This window comes from Pocillopora verrucosa, chromosome 5, assembly GCF_036669915.1.
Source record: "Pocillopora verrucosa isolate sample1 chromosome 5, ASM3666991v2, whole genome shotgun sequence".
Classification (NCBI taxonomy): domain Eukaryota; kingdom Metazoa; phylum Cnidaria; class Anthozoa; order Scleractinia; family Pocilloporidae; genus Pocillopora; species Pocillopora verrucosa.
In genome coordinates this window covers 14,161,176-14,183,013 of record NC_089316.1, presented here as the reverse complement: position 1 = coordinate 14,183,013, position 21,838 = coordinate 14,161,176, and the positions used below count along the sequence as shown (strand labels likewise).

Below are 21,838 nucleotides of genomic sequence, written 5' to 3'. Positions count from 1 at the left end.
TTTCATGATATGATATATTTTTTTTATTAATTAAGTTGTCGGCAGGTCCACACCAGCCTTTAGGTTGCCGCAAACCGACCTGCCTTAACAATTAGTATATGTATGTAATTGTTTCAAATTGTTCTGAAGATTATGTGGAAGGGATTGAATGCTCTTCATCAGTCAGAGGCTGAGGTAGCTTTGAGGTAGCATTGATGGCACTGTTTTTAGTGGAACCTTTACAGAGTCTGGTTCCCATAGTTCAAGCAATTTAAGAAGGAATCCAGAGGAGGCCGAACGAGGTGTACATGAGGATGACACAGTGAAAGGAAAATTCAGAGATGCCATTGTTTGTGCCATATTTGAAGCACTCTATCTTTTGCATGAAAGAAAGGGATCTTTGAGAAACTTTGAGGAGCTGCTAACAGTGGCTAGGTACATGTTCTGCTGCAAGGCAAATCCTTATTGAAGAAGGTAAATCCTTATTGAAGAAGGTTATGAGGATGCCAAAGAGTAATTCATATGCCTGAGTGATGTACATGCACAATATTGGGACATTTTAGAATCCCAGCCAGACCTGTGCCGCCATTGTGGAGGGAAGGGCACCATTCCTTATTATTATTTGGGTCTCAAAGGACAGATTAAGCACTGGGTATCACATCATGATGTGTGCTACAAAATGTTGTCACACTGGAGAGAAAAAGACCATTGGCTGAATAGACATGGAGGCTGGCATACAAAAAAAGAACTGTGGGATGAGGAGCGGCTTACAGAATTATCGTGGTTCTGGGATCTCAATTCTGAGAGGTGCCTGCCGGTTCAATGTCAGTACCCTGGATGTGGTAAAATAATTTCGGCTGAGACTATTTTATCAGCTTATGAAAGTAAAGATAAATACCGTGAAATTAAAGGTGATTGCTGTCAAACTACTTTCTAAGTTCAAGCAAAATCCTCCATTTGAAACTAACAACAGTAGGCTTACTGAGAGCTCAAAATAAACTAATTGGAAAAAAGAAAATATTATAAACTAAAGTATTAGTATGGTAAAGTAGTGGCAGGTTGTTGTCTAGGACAGGAATACTGTATTTTTCTGCTGAGCAGGTACATGTGAATAGTAAAAATTAATTTATTTCATACTCCCTTGCCCTTCAGTGGGCAAAGTAGGCTCACTTCTATTTCATGAATTTGTATCTGATCAGCTGTCACAAGGTATAAAATAATCAATTTCCCAACTACGCCCTCTGACACAAATAAAACACAATTTGCTTTCTGGCACAGAGAGAAGTTTATTGAGAATATGAACCAACAGTAAACAACAGCCAATGATATGCCTAATAAACCTCTCTGCCACCCAACGGAATGCCTAACAAAAACGGGTTGTGCTTTATGAAACTACAAAGCACTAGAGAGAACTGCAAAATGAAGCTTATGGGCAAGGAGAGCTTTGATTGAACACCAAATTTCAAATAAGCCTTATACGCATCACTCGCCCAGTCTCCGTATATCTGTATGAGTTCACCCGGTATACTGTGATTAAAGGCCCAAGAGGCGGCACCATGACAGAAAGAATGACCTCGAAAGGACAAAGCATCTGGGAGATCAGCGGCAGAAATCACCTGACGGAACTCGGCGATGAAATGAGCCTGAGTGAGGATACTAGGACCGTAATGACTGGGCAAAATGAATAAGGCAGACTGAGAACTCCCATGAACAAGGCGAATCATACGGTGATATGCAAAGACTGGACATAAAGGAGAGCCAGGCAGACATAACAAAGGAACATGTAATTTACGCTCCCCAAAATGAATAGTCTTAGTGCATTTAAAAGTGACAATTAGTCAGTAGCTGGCGTGGGTGTGAATTAAAAATACATACAAAATAACAAAAGGGCTTTAAACTGGGTCCTTAACTTACTAAATGTTCCAGTGCTGTAGGTAGAACGAAGCATGTACTTCAAATCCTTTCTTAATGTAGATAATGCGAAGAAATCTACAATAAAAACAAACAAAACTATCCATTAGAAAGGACTGTCTAGCTGGAAGAAGTTACTTGGCACAGAAACTGCAACTAGTTGATCACGTTGAACGCATTGCAGAAATTGTTCCTTTGTATATGAGGCCACATTCCAGCGTAAAAGCACGTCAGCTTCACTGTTCAAGACTCCAGGAAGGTGAACCACATGAATCTCAAACTCGCGTGTTGCTGCTAAGAAACAGACTTCGCACAGACAAGAATTAACAGAGGCATTCCGACATTGGTCCGAGTTCAATGCAGTGACTGCTACTTCATTGTCACACCAAACAGTTAAACGAAGGCCACGCCAAAGATGGCCCCACAACTTTAGAGCAACAACAATGGTCAAAAGTTCTAAAGAATTAATGTCAAGATGCTGGATTGAGATAAACTCTGGAAACTCCGCATGAAAATAATAATGGGCACAAGTGCCACCACAACCAGTAAGACAAGCCTCAATGGTAAACAACTCACCAGGAGATGACCAGTTATTTGAGGTAATCATGGACACACCATTATATGCACGTAAAATTTGCACCACCATTGATTGTCTTTATGAAATTTCAAATTGAGACTGTGGTGATGATTAAATGTAACATTTCATAACAAACAAAGAATCCAAAAACTCAATTTTGCCGCACGCACTTAGATACGAAGACCAACTTGCCTACAAGGGACTGGAGAGATGATTTTGTGGTGCGCTTGTGTAACCATGTGTGTAACAAGCGCTCAATTTCGGCTAAACAATCCAAATCAACAGATAAGTTAAAGTCCATAGTATTGAATGCAACACCCAAACAGGTCATTACTGGAGAAGGAGGACAAGATTTGGCAGCAGATTCTTCCAAGCCAAGATGACAGCAACTCTCCAAGCTCGTGGAAATGAGAAGTTGCCAAAGTCGGTGGGGAAGCACCAATAAAGTCATCGAGATAATTGAATATTGTAAGTCTGTGCTAGTTGAGAATCCAAGTAACTGCAGATGTGGAGAGTTGACACGCCATCGGGGTGGAACGAAGGCCCATAGTTAGAACAGTGTCAAAGTAAAACTGACTGTTCCAGGCATAACCAAGTAAATGATAATCATGGGGATCAGTGGGTAATTGGCGGTATGCTTTCCATAGATCACGCTTGTATAGCATGCAACCCCGACTGAGTGAAACAATCGCCAAGACAATAGCATCAATAGTGGGATAATTCAATCCCAGAAGCTCTCCAAGAAAGTAACCAAAAGGAATGCCATCATTAACTGAGGAACCACAAGGCCAGCTCAAATCCACAATCACTCTTTGTGCGTTAGAGTCACGCTTGGCCACCGTGTTGAGAGGAGAAACAACAAAACCGTCATGAAAAGGTGGGTCAGCAAAAAATCCTGCCACACGACAGAGGGAAGTTTCGCTACTGATATATTCTTGAATGGCAGAAGGAAAAGTCAACGTGCGGCAATGGGTACAAAGGTCAAACACAGTTAGAGTCTGGTTAGTGTAACCAAGTGGCCAACCAAATTCAAAAAAGTCACAAATGACGCGGACTACGGATGGCGGACTACAAACGTAGAAGGGACATACTTTTAACAATGTATGGAAGGCCTAACTTTGTTGGTGCTCTCCTACACATGGTATTGTGGGTGTAGTCAAACGTATTGAGAAATTAACAATAATCAAATATTCACAAAGATGGACAAAACATTTTTATCAGCAAAGAAATTAATCAATCTTAACATGAGTTAACACAAGAAAATCAAGAAACTAAAAAGAAAAATCAAGATAAAACATATGCACCCAAAACAACAACAGGTGTGCAGATATGAAATCCAAAAACTACAGATTGTGGTTACTCATCGATCAGAAATATTTCAAGATGTCATCAACTTTATTAACAAAGCCTTTACCACAATAGAACCTTGAATAGTTGTTGTCAATCAAAATTTATTTCTATGTTTTACGATTGGAGGATGAACTGCTTATCAGTCTTCAATATAGCTTAAGCAGCACACTTTACTCACATCATTCTAGAAGTAAGATGCCACTATCAAAGAATGTACACGAGAAGAAGAAAATACAGAGCAAAATAAATGGCAGGCAAGAAATCGATATGTGGTAAACACAGTTTTAGTGGAGGAGATATCCAAGAAACTACAGCTTCAAAGAAAAGAAAACAAGGAAAGAAAGTAACATTCAATGATCATGTAGAAGTGTTATATCTTGCCCAAAATAAACCATTTGTTAAAAGAAGAGAAATTGAGACGAATGTGTATACCATAACACCGTTCTTAGATGCATCATTCAAACAGTTGAGGAAAAAAACAGAATGATAAACAACATTTGAAGTATGTATGGAGATCGACCTTTCACACAAAACCACGCCACCTACATGTGATCAGACGCGCAGAAGAAATGAGAAAACAGTGTAAAGAAGATTCGTAACAAGGTATCATTTAAAAGACATGAAATAAAACTTTGTATTAAAAAACTATTGTTTTTGTGCGATGAAAAAAACTGACCCTTTGGGGACTCAAACCCCCTCCACCCTCGACGACCCAAGAGTGATGCTACCTGTTACACCATTGGGCCTACACTTCTATATAATGATTGAAGGTCATTTATATATCATATCACTTTTAAAAAACACCCACATGTGGTATACATTTTTTGGTGACTCGTCTTGGCCAAATTTGCCCAGAAATTATTAGCATAGCACAAGTAAACGATCATTTCTTGTGGTTTCCTTCGATGTTGTATCATTGTTCACCGCGATCCCTGTTGACAAAGCATGTGATTACATCAAGATCAAATTGACACAGGACGCCTCTCTTCCATCCAGAACAAATTTGGACATCAATGACATAATATCTCTCCTCCAATTTCCCTGTCCAACAACTATTTTATGTTCAATGACAGAATCTATAAACAAGTACACGGATGCGCTATGGGCAGTCCAGTTAGCCCTGTAGTGGCCAATCTCTGTATGGAAGAAATCGAGGAAAGTGCGATTAACAGTTCATCCGTCCCTCCTAAAATCTGGAAACGTTATGTCGATGACAGCTTTTGCATCATCAAAAAAGACAATGTGCCAGCTTTCCATGACACATTAAATTCAATTGACGCTAACATCTCTTTCACCACCGAAATTGAAAGTGACAATAAGATCTCCTTTCTCGACACTTTGGTCACCCGCAGAAATGGTACCATCGCTGTCGATGTTTACAGAAAGCCTACGCACACAGACAGATATCTAGATTACAATTCTCACCATGATAATAAACACAAGGCCAGCACAGCAGCAACTCTTCTACACAGAGCCCTAAAGCTACCCAATTCCTCCGAAGGAAAAGAACGAGAACTTAACCGAGTTTATTCAGCACTTGAATCTAATGGTTATCCATCGAATTTCATTAAAAACATCCAGGCCAACAAAACCCGACGCTCAACAATGTTGTCCCTGGAGGAACTTGTTGGAACATTTTTCAAGATGGTCGAGGGGTCCGAATCAGGCAAGTCTTTCGCCTCTCTTCCATACATTAAAGGCGTAACAGAACCTCTGACTCGTGTCCTCAAAAAACACGACATTACAAAGAAGAAAGAAGAAAGAAGAAAGAAAAAAACTCACACCGTACCAGTGGGTTCCATCTAGATGTATGGAATTATTCTACGAACGATGCATGTTACCTCATAAATACCCCTTTACCACCAGATTATTTCACTTCATGATCTTCATGGAATTACTTGAGGGAAAATACATATATACCGTATGGTCTAAGCTGTATCCTCAGTATATGACAGACACTTAGACAACATTTTGGTTAGCAAAACTCTGGGTGGGATTGCTCTTGATATGTTTGGCAAATCGACCAAGAAGTCAATTAAGTAAATTCTATAACGTACAGGATCAAGTTGTGGAGATACTAGGTTGCCCTACTATGGAACACTATTCCTAATAATTTAAGAAATATTGATGGCTACCGCAGTTTTAAACGTGGACTTAAGGAGCTTGACCTTGCAAGTTTATAGTCCCATATTTGAAATTTGACCTTATTCGCAATTTTAACCTAGTTCTTATAAGTTTAATAGTTCGATAATTTTATGCAGTCCCATAATACTACATCATTCCACCTCTTCCCAACCCCACCCTCCTCGCCTGCCTTTCTGTATTCCGAGGGAGCTCTTACTAGTCACATAGTGCACACCCTGTTCACCCCCAAATTACGCTGTTCTCTCTGCTTTGCTGGCCTGAAGCCCACTCAATACTCTGGCCACAGTTTTCGTTGTGGAGAGCTTACATACACTTTTTGTTGTGGTGCCCTGGTTGAGCTCATCAGTCTACAAGGGGACTGGTCTTCCTATGCTGTCCAACTCTACATTGCCCAACTTTTGGCGCGGTGCATTTCTGTGCCTCATTTTATTGCACGGAATACTGTTTCACTATTTCCATGATTCCTCCCCTGACATTTACACTTTTATTCCACCTTTTATTTTTTTCCATCCTTTTTGTTGTCTGGCGGTTTGGGTGGGCCACATTGGGGGGAACAGCCTCACTCTTGTCTCCCCCTTGATGTGGCTTTCCTTGTTCCGACAAACAATAAGGATCATTTATATACTGTATTTTTTCGGTTATAAGGCACAGCATTTTCTTCGGAGATTTTGCCTGATCACCCTTGTACTGTCTCAGATACAGGGTGCGTCTAAAAACCAAATATTTTCATGCAATGAAATTCAAGAATGTCCTACTTTTTAACTTTAACCTGGCATTATACAAAAGATAAACAAATAAAAGGCTAGGAATATTGCTTACTGACTTAATTCAACTCGGTGGTTCTGAAAAGAACCATTTCATTTATACTGCCTCAGGTACGTTTTATCTCCTTCTTCACCTTTATTGTTGGTCTTGAATTCGATGTCAATAATCTCCTGTGCATCTTCCATCTCTTCATTCTCCTTGTCCCAAACTGCATCGTCTTCTGAGCTGTCCAGTGCATTTGTGATTCTGCAGGATTTGAACGCCTTCATAAATCTTGAGAGATTCCGTTCCAGGCACGATTGATTCAGGTCAACAACAGATCTTTGCTTGGCGCTCTCTTCTTTCCAGAAAGGGTATACGTGAACAGCCCACTTACCATCCATGTTTCATACAGCATTCCATTGCCCAGAAAGCAATGACATATCCGAGACCTTGACTGCGTCACCAGCGGTAAATTTGAAAGTCAACTAGTGAAGCAAGCTTAAAACAAAAGAGAAGTTGATCTGAAAATGTTGAAGAGGACTTGCGTTTTTTAAGTTTTTGTCCAAACCATGCAACGTTTCTTAGTTTTAGCATATGGCTTTTATAGAACAAGAATCATTAAAAAATATTTTTCCATTCTCGCCTTTTTTTTATCTTCTTTAATCCCTGGCTATTTTTATGTGAAATTTGGTCATTTTAGTCACTAGTGTATATGGGAAGTTGTTTTTGATTCACATCAAGGCTGAATTTCTCTTGAACTAATACCTTAATCTCTGTTTTAGCATGTGGTTATGACAATTAAGAGCCAATGCCTATAAAAATTGAGAAAAACTGAAATCTCGCCGCAAGAGCCGAAAATATTTTCCGCTGATATTTTGCCCATGGATAAGTATTGGTAAGTAACGAAATATGATGAGGTTTGTTTTCAGAAAGGCTGCTTTAATTTGGAGAAAACCGATAAAATCTATATTTACTATTGGTGACTTCAAAACAGCCTAAATTTAAGGCGAAATGGATCGTTCTCAAAACTAGCTTGCATGCAAAAGGGAAGAAAGAGAGATAAAATATTTTCTGATGCGTTTGTCCTCAGAGGGTTTTACTTCTAGTTTGTTAAATTTTCCATTTAGCCATAATCTGAACAGCGAACAATAATATTTTAGAACTGCTTTATTCTTAACCGAAAGAAATTTATAATTTAGCCGAAAGTCATGATTAAAATTTTAGGCATGTGCTACACACCTTGGTTTAGTCCGAGACTCAAGCCATAGGATCTTTAAACATTGTACTACAACATGTGTAAAAACTGATTGGGGCAATTTGAGCAAAATTTGGTTGTAATATGAGACATTTGAATACGTATACTTAGCGTAAACGACTTGTCATTTCTGAAAGGGAACGATAACCTTTTCCCTAGCCGAAACCTAGCGTATTTCTTAAATGCGCTATCGCAATACAAACATTAAATTGAGACAAGGTTTGTTGGCTTTTTAAATGAATATAATTGATGTTACAAAAAATGGATTCCAAACATGACGAGTTATTAGTTCAGTGAAGCAAGAAAGCATATCTTGGCTGAGGGCAGAGGTGTGGCACAATCACTGCAGTCTTCCCAGACGAGGATGGCAGTATCTCAAACTCAACTGGACCACTTTCTGGACTTTTTCAACCAAATGTTATTCACCCGATGATACCAGAGTGTATAGTCAAGCAGTATTTGACCTATTCAGAGGAACGTGACTTCACACAAATGACAAATGAATAAAGGGGTAAGTTTCTAAAGAAACTGTGGTGCTGCGTCGGTGGGAGAGTATAGCAGGTAATTTAGTGTTAACAACTGGGTTGAAAACGTAAATTAGCCACCGTAAAGGGTAAAGAAGCCGACGTTTCGAGCGTTAGCCCTTCGTCAGAGCGATTGATCCATCGCTCTGACGAAGGGCTAACGCTCGAAACGTCAGCTTCTTTACCCTTTACGGTGGCTAATTTACGTTTTTAACCCAGTTGTTAACACTAAATTACCTGCTTCACACAAATGAGTCGAAGAATACTCTTGAGAATCTTGACTGTTTGTTCCGCCTCTGTACGAAAGTCTCTTCAAGGTCTTGATTATATAAGTTCTGCAGTGGGTCAGGCGTTTGACGATCTAGCCGAAGTAGTAAACAGATTGGGCGACGAATTTATGGGAATGACTTGGGCAAGGGAACAAAAGGAACGCCTGAAGTCTGCAAAGCGTTATTTGAAGGTCAAAATAAGGTAAAATTGAAAAAATCTTTATAATGTGCATGTATAGAGATCTCAACAAACAGGTTCAAGCTTGAAAGACAATTGCCCTGATGTATGTATTTTCCGCAAACGTGGTGTGATGACGCCATCAGTCACGTGACCATGTCTAAAAGTGCATTTCATCTCAGTGCGAGGACAGACACTGAGAAACTGAAAGCGCTTCACACATTTAAAATAGTAGTGTTTTGGAGCATTTAGAAATGGCCAGTTTGTCCGAGCGAAAAAGTGCGATGCTAGCTTTGGGGATGTATGTTTTCTTTGTTGGAACGTACAGAAACTTAACCTAACGTGTTGGTAAATGTTTTTATGAAGATACACTCTATGCGACCTTCAGGTTGTTATGATACTCGTCACGTGATTAGAACATTCGAATTTTTTTAAAGACGGCTTTTAAATTGCATTTTTCCTTGTAAGTGAAGCATATTTTATTTAATGTGATGACTTAGGCAAACAAAAGGTGATTATTTATGACTAACTGATATTGTCTGTGCAGGTGCACGTTTCGAAGCAATTCAACATTCCAGACCATTGCAGAGCATATGCCCTGAGTGATCCAAAGGGCAAAGATTATCAGATGACCTTTCCACATGATCATCTAGAAACCTGCAATCGTTGTGAGTTGCTCACGTCAGTTCTGGCTGATATACATGATGCTCTTGAGAAGATGTCACACTACTTGACTTTGCCCTCGCGAAGCAGAAGGGCAAACGCTACCCGGCTATGAAAATAACAGATGCAGACTATGCTGACGACTTAGCAGTGCTGGCTGACGTCCTAAAAGATGCAACATGCCTGCCGCACAGCATTGAAAGAACAGCAAAGGAGATAGGGTTCTACCTCAATGCAGATAAAACAGAGTTCATCTGATTCAATCAAGATGCGTCAGAAGGGATGAGAAGTCTCAATGGTGAGAAGATAAAGCAAGTGGAGGATTTTAAAGACCTGGGAAGCTACATCGCCTCTACCGAACGTGATGTTAACATCAGACTAGGAAAGGCCTGGGATGCTCTAAATGAACTGGACAAGATATGGAAATCAAACCTTCCAGACAACCTCAAAAGAAACTTCTTTCAAGCGGCAGTGGAGACCATCCTTTTATATGGTTCAGTCTCCTAGACCTTAACAACACATCTGGAAAAGAAAATCGACGGAGCATTCACTAGAATGCTACGCACTGCCTTAAACAGATCGTGGAAGGACCAACCCACAAACGAAGAGCTCCACGGTCATATTCCACCAATCAGTAAATCGCTACAGCAACAAAGGATGAGATTCCCAGGGCATTTTTGGTGCAGTAGAGAATAACTAGCAGGAGATATATTACTCTTGAAGCCAACAAATGGACATCAGCCGTGAGGACGCCCAAAAAAGACCTACATCGACCAATTGATGGATGACACAGGATGCAGACTTGAAGAACTACCAATTGCAATGAAAGACAGAGAAAGGTGGAGGGAGCGTGTCATGGAAAACCGAGCAAGCTTGACCTGATGATGATGATGATGATGATGATGAGTATTTCTTAATGGATATCAACCACTGTTATTTTGCGCCCAGCAGGTTTATTTAGAAATGGTTAAGTATTCAGTTTCACCTCCAGGGCATTAAAAGAGAAAAGAGGGCCCCTCGGATAGGCTGATTTTGCACCAGCAAATAAAAAGGCACAGTTAGATTTAGAATTAATGCTAGTTCCCAGCATTTTTAAATAGGGAGATGATACTTGTAGGTCAAATGTGATGTAATGATCAGTCCCTTTTTTCTCAAAGGGCAGCATTGAGGTATTGTACACAAGCTGTACAGTTGGCTACTTGCATGAGCATCAAATATTTCCATGGGATGCCTGTGGCAGGCCACAGTGTGGTTTGTCCGGGGTTCCTTTTTCATCGTCGACACAAATGGACAAATTTGACAACCTCGTGATTTGATTGATTGACAACGAAATGCACGTCACAGCTGGAACTATTTTCATTGGGTTTAACTTGGAAATACGTACAAAATGACATGACTTTGACAGGAGTAAAAGTACTGTAATTTCCAATTCCGCGATTCTGGCAAGGAACATTCTGCAATTCAGCGATTCTGGTAAGCAGAGGGAATAAACAGAAGGTGAGACATTTTAGAAGGTGTTTCAACTGGAACTGTAAAAATTGCATAGAGTTCGCCAAACAAACCAACAAGTTCAGCAACCAAACCTGCGTGTTCATCTGGTCTATGTGCCTAACGTTTAGTCTAAACAAGGAGTTTGACACACGATATTCATTGAATCCGTGTATTCAAAAGTTAAGGAGTCCATCACGGAAAACACAGACACCAACCATTCCAAAAATTGGCTCAAATATTTGTTAGTTTGCGATTGAAGATATTTAAGCTTTGAGAGGTTTACTCTATCAAAACTTTCACATTTCAATCCATCAGTCGACAATCATGCTACGTGTATGTTTAAGATTTTGTGTATTCTTGCTGACAATGAGCTTACCTGTTTACCAGAATACACATGTAAGCTTAAATGGTGTCTGCGAGGTTTATTCCAGTCAATGTTTACTTTATTTTCTGTGTTCCACTGTCAACATTTATAAACACAAAGGGAAATATTGGTTAAGAAAAATTCCTCGCCAGCAGACTGATCAATAGATATGTACATCATGTGACGATACAATTGTAAAGGAGACAACTATATTTGTGTTCTACATAACTTCCACGAATATGACTCACAAGAAATTTGAAAATTATGTCTCTGAGGCTGTATTGCCCAGTACTGCTGCACTTTACTGTAATTTGTGCCAAAGGCATTCTGGAAATATCTCAATGTTGCGACATTTTCTTCTGCTTCCAACATTTTTATTTCTAGAACTGTCATCATATTGTACCGATCGATTAGGTTTTCCACTTACTATGGATGTATTGGGTCAAAATTACACACTTGAAGGTTTGGTTAAATGTACAAGCCATCATTTTACAGTGGCTCTAGAGAGCAATATCGTCACCGTCCCATACAAGTCATTACAGCAAGGGCATTCAGCTGTAAGGTCCATGAACACTCAATTAAATCTCAACTTCGTCGCTCTCATAATCCTTCAAACTGTGTGTGTATTACTCCTAGTCAATCTAACACAAGTTTCTAACAGGATAAGCCTTTCTTTTATCGCTATTTCTTTCAATGTGATGTCTCTGGCTCCAAAAATCAATGAATTGGCACATGTTGTGCTTAATGCAGATTTTGCCCTTGTTTGCATTACGGAGATTTGGCTGCAAAAACACATTCCAGATTCTATAGTGACTATGCAGGGATACAACTTAATTCATCTCGACAGGAGTGAAGCAGTTCACAGAGGTGTGTGCGTATTCTTAAATGAAATGATTCCCTTCAACATTTTAGACGATTTCACTGATAAAACTTATGGTTTAGAAGTACTGTGGAAGAAAAATCAGACCAACTTGACTCCCAAGGGAATACTCTGAATTTATCCTTGGCCTTATTTATCATTCTCCAGACGCAAACAACTCTATAATGTTAGATTATTTGACCAGTTGTTTGTCAGATGTTCAAGTACAAAGATGTACTCGCATTATTTACCCTACCTTGTCTTACGCTGAAGCCCTCAGTGCATCAGGATTACCTACACTATCTAAGCGAAGAGAAGAAGTCTCCTTGAAACTCTTCACCGAGATCTCTACAAATAAGGAACACAAATTACATTCATTTTTGCCAGATGAGAACATATCTACTTACAGCCTTACAACCAAAGACTATATAAACTATTAAGATGTGGGACTGAACATTGCAAGAACAGTTTCATTTCAAGTTACGTTTTTAATTACTAGATATTTAATTAATTGCATTCATATTCTTAATTATATATGATATCATAGATTTTTTATAGTTTTCTTATTGTATTTATATATATTTATACATGTTAGTAATTATAAGCTAGACGTAATTTAGCCTATGGCAGCTGTTTTTAGTCAATAAACTATCTATCTATCTACTAATGTCACTATAACAAATACCTCTACGATAGCTCTTTATGCTATTTGTTTTTCTGTGTTGAAACCTTGTGTCTATTGGAAGTTTGATACATCAGATGTTATTGTTAAATGTGGAAGTGCTCTATTTTCTGACACCATCAAATATCAGCCAAATCCCAGTGGGTAAAGGTAAAGGGTCCGATCCCACCAACACGTCGGCCAACGTGTGGGCCAACACACTACCAACGCGTCGGCCAACACATTACCAACACTTCGGCCGACACGCCATCAACACGTCAACCGACACTACCTCATGAGAAAAGGAACTCTAAATCGCTGCCATTTTGAAACACTACCCACGCATTGGAGGCAAGATCTACCTCATAGGAAAGAAACCTAAATCACTGCCTTTATTTGAAAACGAAATACTAGTACCTGGGTCTTCCCAATTTTTTTTCAAGGGTCAGATACCAAGGGAGTTAATCAGGTGACACACTACCAACATGTTGGTAAGATTGACCAACGCATCGGCTGACACACTACCAACACTAACTCATAAGAAAAGGAACTCTAAATTGCCACCATTTTAAAACACTACCTATGCGTTGGAGGCAAGATCTACCACATAGGAAAAGAAATCTAAATCACCACTATTTTGAAAACGAAAAACTAGGACCTAGATTTTCTCGACTCTTTTTTTCAAGGGTCAGATACCAAGAGAGTTAATAAGCATGTCGGCCGACACGCTGATTTCACCTACATGATTACTTTTTGTTCATTGGCAAGATTTGGAAGGGCAAAACCTTAATTGATCATTGACTTTTGAATATGCGGTGGCTCCTAAAGGAGCCGTTTTTAATTGAAGTTTTACTTTAGTGGAAGCTGTTTGGTGATGTCTTCAAGCAGCTGCTTGAATGCTCATTCTTTTCCGAAGTTCCTGAACTAGGTAAACTCATCTAAGTAGCTCAGTATGTACTCATACAGGGTAAAACACATCCACCTAAAATTCTTCTTGATCAAGGCTCACACGCCTTCAATAGGATCAACAAAGTTCTTGGAGTGATTCACCGGTAGATGGATGTATCCTAGCTGATTGAGTGGTATGTACGGAGAGAATTGATCAGAGTAAATGATAGTTCCAGGAAGAATGCGTGTAGTGATAAGACAATGCATAAGTGTCTCTCTAGTTCTATCAGGAACATGGAAGACCAGCACTTTCTGCGATCCTTTCTCTACTACCCTAACACCCACGGACTTTCCAATGCTATCCCTCTCTTATACTTTCTCTCGGCACCAAACTTGGTCTGTCTCCACGGTCTTACCTAAACCTCCCAGTTTAATTTCAGCATTCAGGATCTTGTTGGAACAGGTTGATCTCAGCTCACTCAGCACCCCAAAAAAAAAACAACAACTGCTCCTTTAGGAGCCATCAAGTCAATGTCGAAGTCCAAAGTGCTGTATATTAAGTGATAAAAGTTTAAAAGCTCGACGAAAACTTGTCAGTTTAGAATATTTAAGTGTCCTTACAGATGTGATGAAAATTTAAAACCTTGACAATGACGTGTTGGTTTTGAATATTGAAGTGTCGTTATGGAAAATATTGAAACTGTTCAATGCTAAGTCAGGATAAGTAACTGAATGGGGACTGGGTTCTAATATCACGACAAACAAGCTGGCGGCCAAAAGTAAGTTATCCATTTCCTTATCGTGAGTGGAAGGTATTCAAAAGAAGACACTGCATCTAAGTGTGGAAAGGCAAGATTTAGTACTGCTTTAGATAAACAAGGCCCTAGCAAAGTTACCAACGCACCACCGACGCATCTTGTATGTTATAAGGCCAACGCGTTGGCCGATGCATTGGCCGACGCATTGGTCTACACGTTGGTGGGATCGAATTCTTTACCTTTACCTCCCAGTGGACAATTCCAGAAAATTAATATATACGGTGCTAACTGTTTAACTTGTCTAACAGGTTAACTGTTTCTCAGCTACTACAAGAACTCTTGTGTGCAGTTCATTGTATAGTAAGTTCACCCTGGAGAGTGGAACGTGGCGAGGTAACCATGGCTATTTTGGCTGATTTCTTGAAGACATTTGACGCAGTTGCCTATGAAACTGTGTTAAAAAAATGCACAAGGTTGGTTTCTCCAAATCGTATCTCAGATGGGTCACTAGCTATCTTACCGAGAGAAAGCAGTTTGTTCAGATAGATGACAAACTTTCAAGTACCATTGAGGCGTTCTTCGGTGTCCCCCAGGGTTCCATATTGGGGCCTGTCATCTTCAATCTTTATGTCAATGACTTGTCAGCACACCAGTATGCTGACGACACAACCATCTACGCGCACAACAAACCTGCAAACATTAAGCAGTGAGAAGACCAATTACAACATGCCTTGGATCAGCTTTCAACTTGGTCAAGTGGGTGCAATCTTTGTTTGAATCCTGATAAAACAAAAGTGATGCTGTTCTCGACTCAACAACTGGCTCGTGTGCATAAGCTTGACGAATACCCGATCAACCTGCATACAAATGGTGCTAAATTAGAACGAATCAAAGCCACTCGATTGCTTCACAGAAATTGATGAAAACCTGAAATAGAACGATGACTTTCTATCCAAAATATCAAAGTGCTACAATACTCTTGCTGCTATCAAGAAACTCAAGAATCTTGCTCCTTTCCATGTCAGGAAACATCTGGCAGAGAGCCTTGTGTTGTCATTAATCGATTACAACGATATAGTACCTGACACAGAGACTTCAACATGTCCAACTTGCCGCAGCAAGTTTTGTTTACAATCACTATGCGGATATGTCAGATGCTTTGAAACCCAGATGGCTCCCAATTAGTTATCGTTGAGACTATCACATAACTAGGACAATATGCAAGGCTTTATACCAAAACTGCTGGCCAAGCTATCTCAAACTGGTCGAACATAACCGGCAAGGGCTCTAAGATCTTCTTGTGAGCGTCGCCTTGAACCATCGACTGTTCCTGGAACACTACAAAATTTTACTCCGATGCTATTTAACAGTCTATCTCAAGACATTAAGAATTGTACAGAACTCAAAGTATTCGACAGTAAATATAGAAATAATTTTATGACAATGGCAACAAGTACTTCCTAGTCCTACTTATATATCCTGTACATACTTTATATCTTAAGCCAATATTACTTTCATACGTGGGTATCTATATAATCCATAAATTTTACATCATCAATATTATACAATTTTACATATACTATCCATACTTTATGTATATTATTTATATATATTATTTATGTAATTATACATCTTGTTGCACGTTATTTATTTATCCATAGATTTTTTCAACCATTATATTATTTTATTATAGTGAATTAGAACACAAGAGCCACCATGTGGAGTACTAATAAACCATTATTATTATTACTATTATTATTATTATTACCAGGTCAACAACTGAGACATGTTTACAGTCTGTTCTTCCAGGTTATCCTGTAACTCTAAATATACAGCAAAATAGCCATCCAAAGTCAGGCGGGAATAAAATTATTGATATCGCGCCGGGTGAAAATAAACATCCAGTTTTATTCATGACTGACAAACACTGTGAAGAACTGGCATTTCCAGTATTATTTCCAAATGGGCGATTTGGTTACACTGCAGATAGATCAGTTAATTTATCACCTTCAAAATATTTCAATGCATGTCTTTTACACTATAGTGGCAGGTTTCCGATGAATTCTGAATATTTGTTCTTTGCACAGCTCATTATAGAAGAGAAAAAAGTGTCAAGTAGCATCAACTTAGCCCTCTCAAAATTTCATGGGCAGTCCCTTGTGGCATCAGATTTAAGATCCAACGTACAAAGGTTAAAGAATCTTGTTTTCCAAGATCAGGTCTATCTATTGCTGAGACTGTAATATATTAAGTACCCTCTAGGGTTACTGTGTATGTACCCAGAATACATTGCTGGAATAAAGTTGTGTTGAAGCCGCCATGTTGTTTGACCTCGTGGGTTTATATCACTAGCAATATATTACAGAGACATGTTCCAGGCTCACCACCCTATCAGCTAAAGTTTATGTATGAAGTTGTAGCCATGGTGAAACTGTTTGGCATTCCAACTTGGTTTATGAAATTTTCTTCTGCGGACCTCAGATGGCCTGAGCTGTTTTAAACTATTGGCAGAACACAAGACCTGAATTTAACTCATGCCCAAGTTGGTACACTGTCTTCTAATGAAAAGTGCTCTGCGCTGAACTTAAACCCTGTTGTTGTTGCTCAGCACTTTCAGTATAGGGTTGAAACATTCTTTACTTAGGTACTTCTTACACAAGCAAATCCTGTTGGCAAAATAGTACACTATGCTTTACACATTCAGTTTCAAATGAGAGGCTCACCTCATCTACATGTATTGAGGGTTCCCTATACTTTTTGCGTGAAGCGTGATTGGGGCTTATTTTTTTCCCGTGAAACATGATTTAAGCTTTAATTAATTCATGATTCGTGATTCACAGTTATATCTTTTCATGTGCGCAAGAACGCAATTTTTGAGTCCAACGTGACCTCTGAACAAAGAGTTGAATTAAACGTGATGCGTGAATAAACTTGTTTTGTGTGAAACAATTTCTGGTTGTTGAAGTGTTCCAGTAAATTTCAGCACCGTACGTGGGATTTCAAGGTCTTTGAATAAATAAGACATTACGTCACCTTTTGTCGGTATATGACGGTGAGAATGTTGTCTGCCTGTCGCTGGATTGACTGAATTGCATCACGAAGGTCACAGCAGACGTGCTCTTTGATGACCCTCGATCCCTTTCTTCAATCTTCTTTGTAATTTTTTAGTACATATACAGTACATCAACAGGTGAGTTTACTTTTCCTTTTTATGGCATTCAAGTGTATAAACCAAAATGTAACTTCAATTGAAATGGTTTCTTTTACTTTTCTTTTCAAGCTACCTCGATATTTAACGAAATCAATGAACTTAAACAACTCTGCTCGATCAAAAGGCCTGGGTTCGTATGAGCTGTTGATGAGCGTTTTGGAAAAGCACACACAAAAAGCCGAAGTCTTCACCGTGCATATTCAAGAGCAATGGGACATCTGGGCATGGGACATGTTGTGTATAAGCTACCATGGTTACCTGTTGTAGATGCCAGTTTTAGGCAAAAGAAATACGTTTTCTGATTAGAAGCTTTTACACTCTAGAAATGTATCAGGATATAGTACTGATTCTTATTGCAACTTATAAAGTACTGTATGTTTAAAGACCAGAGTGTTCATCTGCTTTCCAAGATCACTTCGAATCCTGTCATTTTATTCCGATGAAGGCAAACAGCACATTGCCGAAAATTTAGCTTTTTATCTATATTTTTTTGGGTCAGATCCCGGAAACATTTTAAATTTTTAATCATGGACACTGACCGCCCACGCAGTATTCCTTCGAATATTTATAAATTTGTTATCCTTTCTTTAGTGACACTTCTTCAAAAGGATATTGTGTGGGGCAAGGGGAACAAAGTCGTAGGTGATTCCTGTGGTGAACCTACGTCTTCCGCTAGCAATCCGGCTACCCCAAAAGGCCAAAAAGGAAGGGGAAGACCTCGAAAATCTTCAACAGAGGAAAGCAGTCTCCTTGTTGTGGCACTTGAGGGTGGCAAGGTGGTCAAACGAAACAAACTTCAATCAAAGGATCTGGAAAACTTAAAAGCTGGTGCTTCTAATGAAACTTTGCAGGCCTTGGCATAACTATATTTTAGATCTGCCTTCCTGTCAACGCAACTAGTACTGTGACTGCTTCCTGTTTTCAGAATTTAATCTGTTGCCTGAATTAGAGGTGTTTGATCTAATCACAGCTTCGTCTAAGAAGTCCTGTCCTCTTGATTCCAATCCAACTAAGCTACTCAATGAGTGTGTCGCTGTGCTACTGACTCCGATCACCAAAATAATTAACCTTTCGCTTGATTCTGGTTATTTTCCGTGCACCTGGAAGTGTGCTCTAGTGCGGCTGCTGCTGAAAAAACATGGATTAATACTCCCGTCTTTAGGAACTTCAGACCAGTGAGTAATTTGGCATTTATCACAAAGCTAGTTGAGACTGTGGTTGCCAAGCAACTACATTATTTAAATTGTAACAATCTGTTCCTGTTGTTTCAATCAGCTTATCGAAAAAACCACAGCACAGAAACTGCACTGCTTAAGATTATGAATGACATTCTCTTGAACATGAACAATCAGTGTGTTACTTTGCTAATTGTGCTCGACTTGAGTGCTGCCTTTGATGCAGTTAATCACGACACCATGCCACGTCGACTTGAATACTCATTTTGTATACAGGGAAAAGCCCTCTCCTGGTTTGCATCCTATTTGTCTGGAAGAACTCAGCAGATTATGATTAACGAGTCACTATCTAAACCCTTTAAATTAGAATTCGGCGTGCCTCAAGGTTCCTGCCTTGGTCCGCTATTGTTCACGTTGTACATGGGTGAGCTTTTTGAGATAATTAAACATCATCTGCCCATGATTCACTGTTGTGCTAATGATTCACAAGTTTACATCTCATTTAGTCCCAACAACAAAGCTGAACACCTTGCTGTGGTGAGGAATATGGAAGACTACATCAGAGACATTCGCTCTTGGATGTCGAATGATGATCCTAAGTTTAATGACGACAAGACTGAATTACTCATCATTGGTTCATCACAACAGCTGGAAAAGCTAGATAACATCAGTATACGTGTGGGTGACTCAGATATTCAACCCGTGCCACTTGCAAGAAATCTTGGTTGTTGGTTTGATTCTAACAGTTGTGACGGTGAAGCGATTAAACACTAAGTTGTTGTGTACCTCAAACGGATTTGTGTTTATTTGCACTACAGAAGGCATCATTGTGATTGGACACTCTAACAAGGCAGCTATTCAAGTTCAGTCTCTCAGAAAAGCAGAGCTTATTATCGAGCTTACAAAGAGGGGATCCAAGCCACTGGAAATGTCGACCATCTGAGGGGAAAGTTGAAGGCAGAAGTTGAAAAACTAAAAACAAAATATTCCACTGAGCAGGATCAAATGGATGTTGTTCAATTAAATGAAGTCATCACTTTTGACTCAGTGTGTTCAGCATCAGACCACGATGAAAACCAGGTTGACAAGTACAGTGACGGAAGCGATTCAAGTGATTCGGAGATTGACATTGATAACGAAAGTGAGAACGTCTTGACCTTCTTGAGAACTACTCGTCCTGGACGCAGAATTACCATTAATAGAAGCATATTCTAATGAAACGACTTGGTGCGACCAAAAGAAACGGCCGATCAGGCCAAGATAAGTAAGAGAATCTAAAAACATTAGTCCGTTTTACGGACTAATGTAAATATGTAAAAACATTTGTCCATGGAGACTGGGGCTGGCATGCATAGCGAGTAGACGTGTTTTCGAGTGCTCCCCTCTGGTTATTAGTAGTTCTTCTGGCAGCTTGCATTTCTTGTATATGGAAACCATTCTTTCTTCTTTGAAGTGTACAATATCAAAGAGAAGCAATTCAGATTCGTCTGCGTCAAGTTCTCTGTGGGAAAAGAATTCAAAGAGTCTAGCCGAGGAAGATGAGGTTCTCCACCCCTTTAACATGACCGGTGACATTTGTGAAAAGCTCGATAAAATTCTTGGAGAACTTAAGAAATTTGAGAAACTCGATGCAGTTGAGGCAACGTCGAAGGATTTAACAACCAGACTGGGGAACGTCGAATCAGCTATCGACAAGATGAAAGAAGATGCACGTGCTGTGGATAGTTCCATCAAAGCTATGGATAAGAGTCTTACACATCTCAACAAAGAAGTTGAAGAGCTTCGTGGAACGGTAGAAGACAAGGATAAGCAAATTGAATATTTACAAACGCAACACCTTTATCTCGAATTGTACAGCAGGAGAGAAAATCTAAAATTTTTTGGCATACCAGAAAGCGAAGCCAGCGCTTTGGAGGGGAAAGATGCGGTTGGCCCAATTGATGTTTTGTGTGATTGTCTTCATGATGTCCTTGGTTTTGGGGATCCAAAGAGGAATATGGAGTTTCAACAAGTGCATCGGATCGCTAAATCCGTACCTGGAAAGCCCAGGCTGATATTAGCCCGTTTTTTACACTATCAAGATCGCGAGACGGTGCTTCGTGTTGGGTTTGAATTGAAAGACACTGAGTATTTGTTTTTGCTTTTGTAGATGTTCTGCTTTGTGTTTACTATGTTTTTCAAAGCTATTCTGGCGCGTTAATGAGGATATATTCTTTAAAGTTTGAAGGTGCCAAACTGATGCTTAACTTTTCCCACCTAATGAAGTTGTTTTTCCTTTTGGCGAAGTAGGGCGTACAGACATCGATTTTAGTCTTTTGTCATTAAATGCTCGGGGGATTCGTACTTTTGAAAAGCGGAAAGCAATTTTTAGCTGGCTTTTAAATTCTGGAGCCAATATTTGTTTTCTGCAAGAAGCTACAGTACTCAAGAAGTCGAAAATATCAAGAGAGAACATTGGAGAGGAAAAGATGTTCTTTTTGCACGGTAGATGCCACAGTCGAGGTGTACTTGTATTGGTAAGGGATAGCTTAGACTTTCAACTGCGATCTATTAAGGTTGATTCTCAAGGTCGCCATGTTTTCCTAGAGTTTTCCATTCAGGAATCACCATACTTTCTTTTGAATATTAACACTCCAAGCAAATGTAGTGAGCAATGCATCTTTTTCAAAGTAGTATCAGAAATTTTGAAAGCCGCTAGAACAGAACAGGATTACCCAATTATCGTCGGAGGTGATTTTAACGTCATTCTTGACCCTGACTTAGATGGACGGGGTGGAAACAACAGAAAGGAAGACTCCGCAAAATTAGTTCAAGATATGCCCCCTGATTTCGA

General features: G+C 39.4%; 2 pseudogenes; one reads left to right on the top strand and one right to left on the bottom strand.

Annotated features, from left to right (window-relative positions):
• Positions 1–1,813: 1,813 nt before the first annotated feature.
• Positions 1,814–4,000, bottom strand: LOC136280723 (uncharacterized; annotated as a pseudogene).
• Positions 4,001–4,064: 64 nt separating this feature from the next.
• LOC136280722 (uncharacterized) lies at positions 4,065–5,623 on the top strand (annotated as a pseudogene).
• Positions 5,624–21,838: the final 16,215 nt, after the last annotated feature.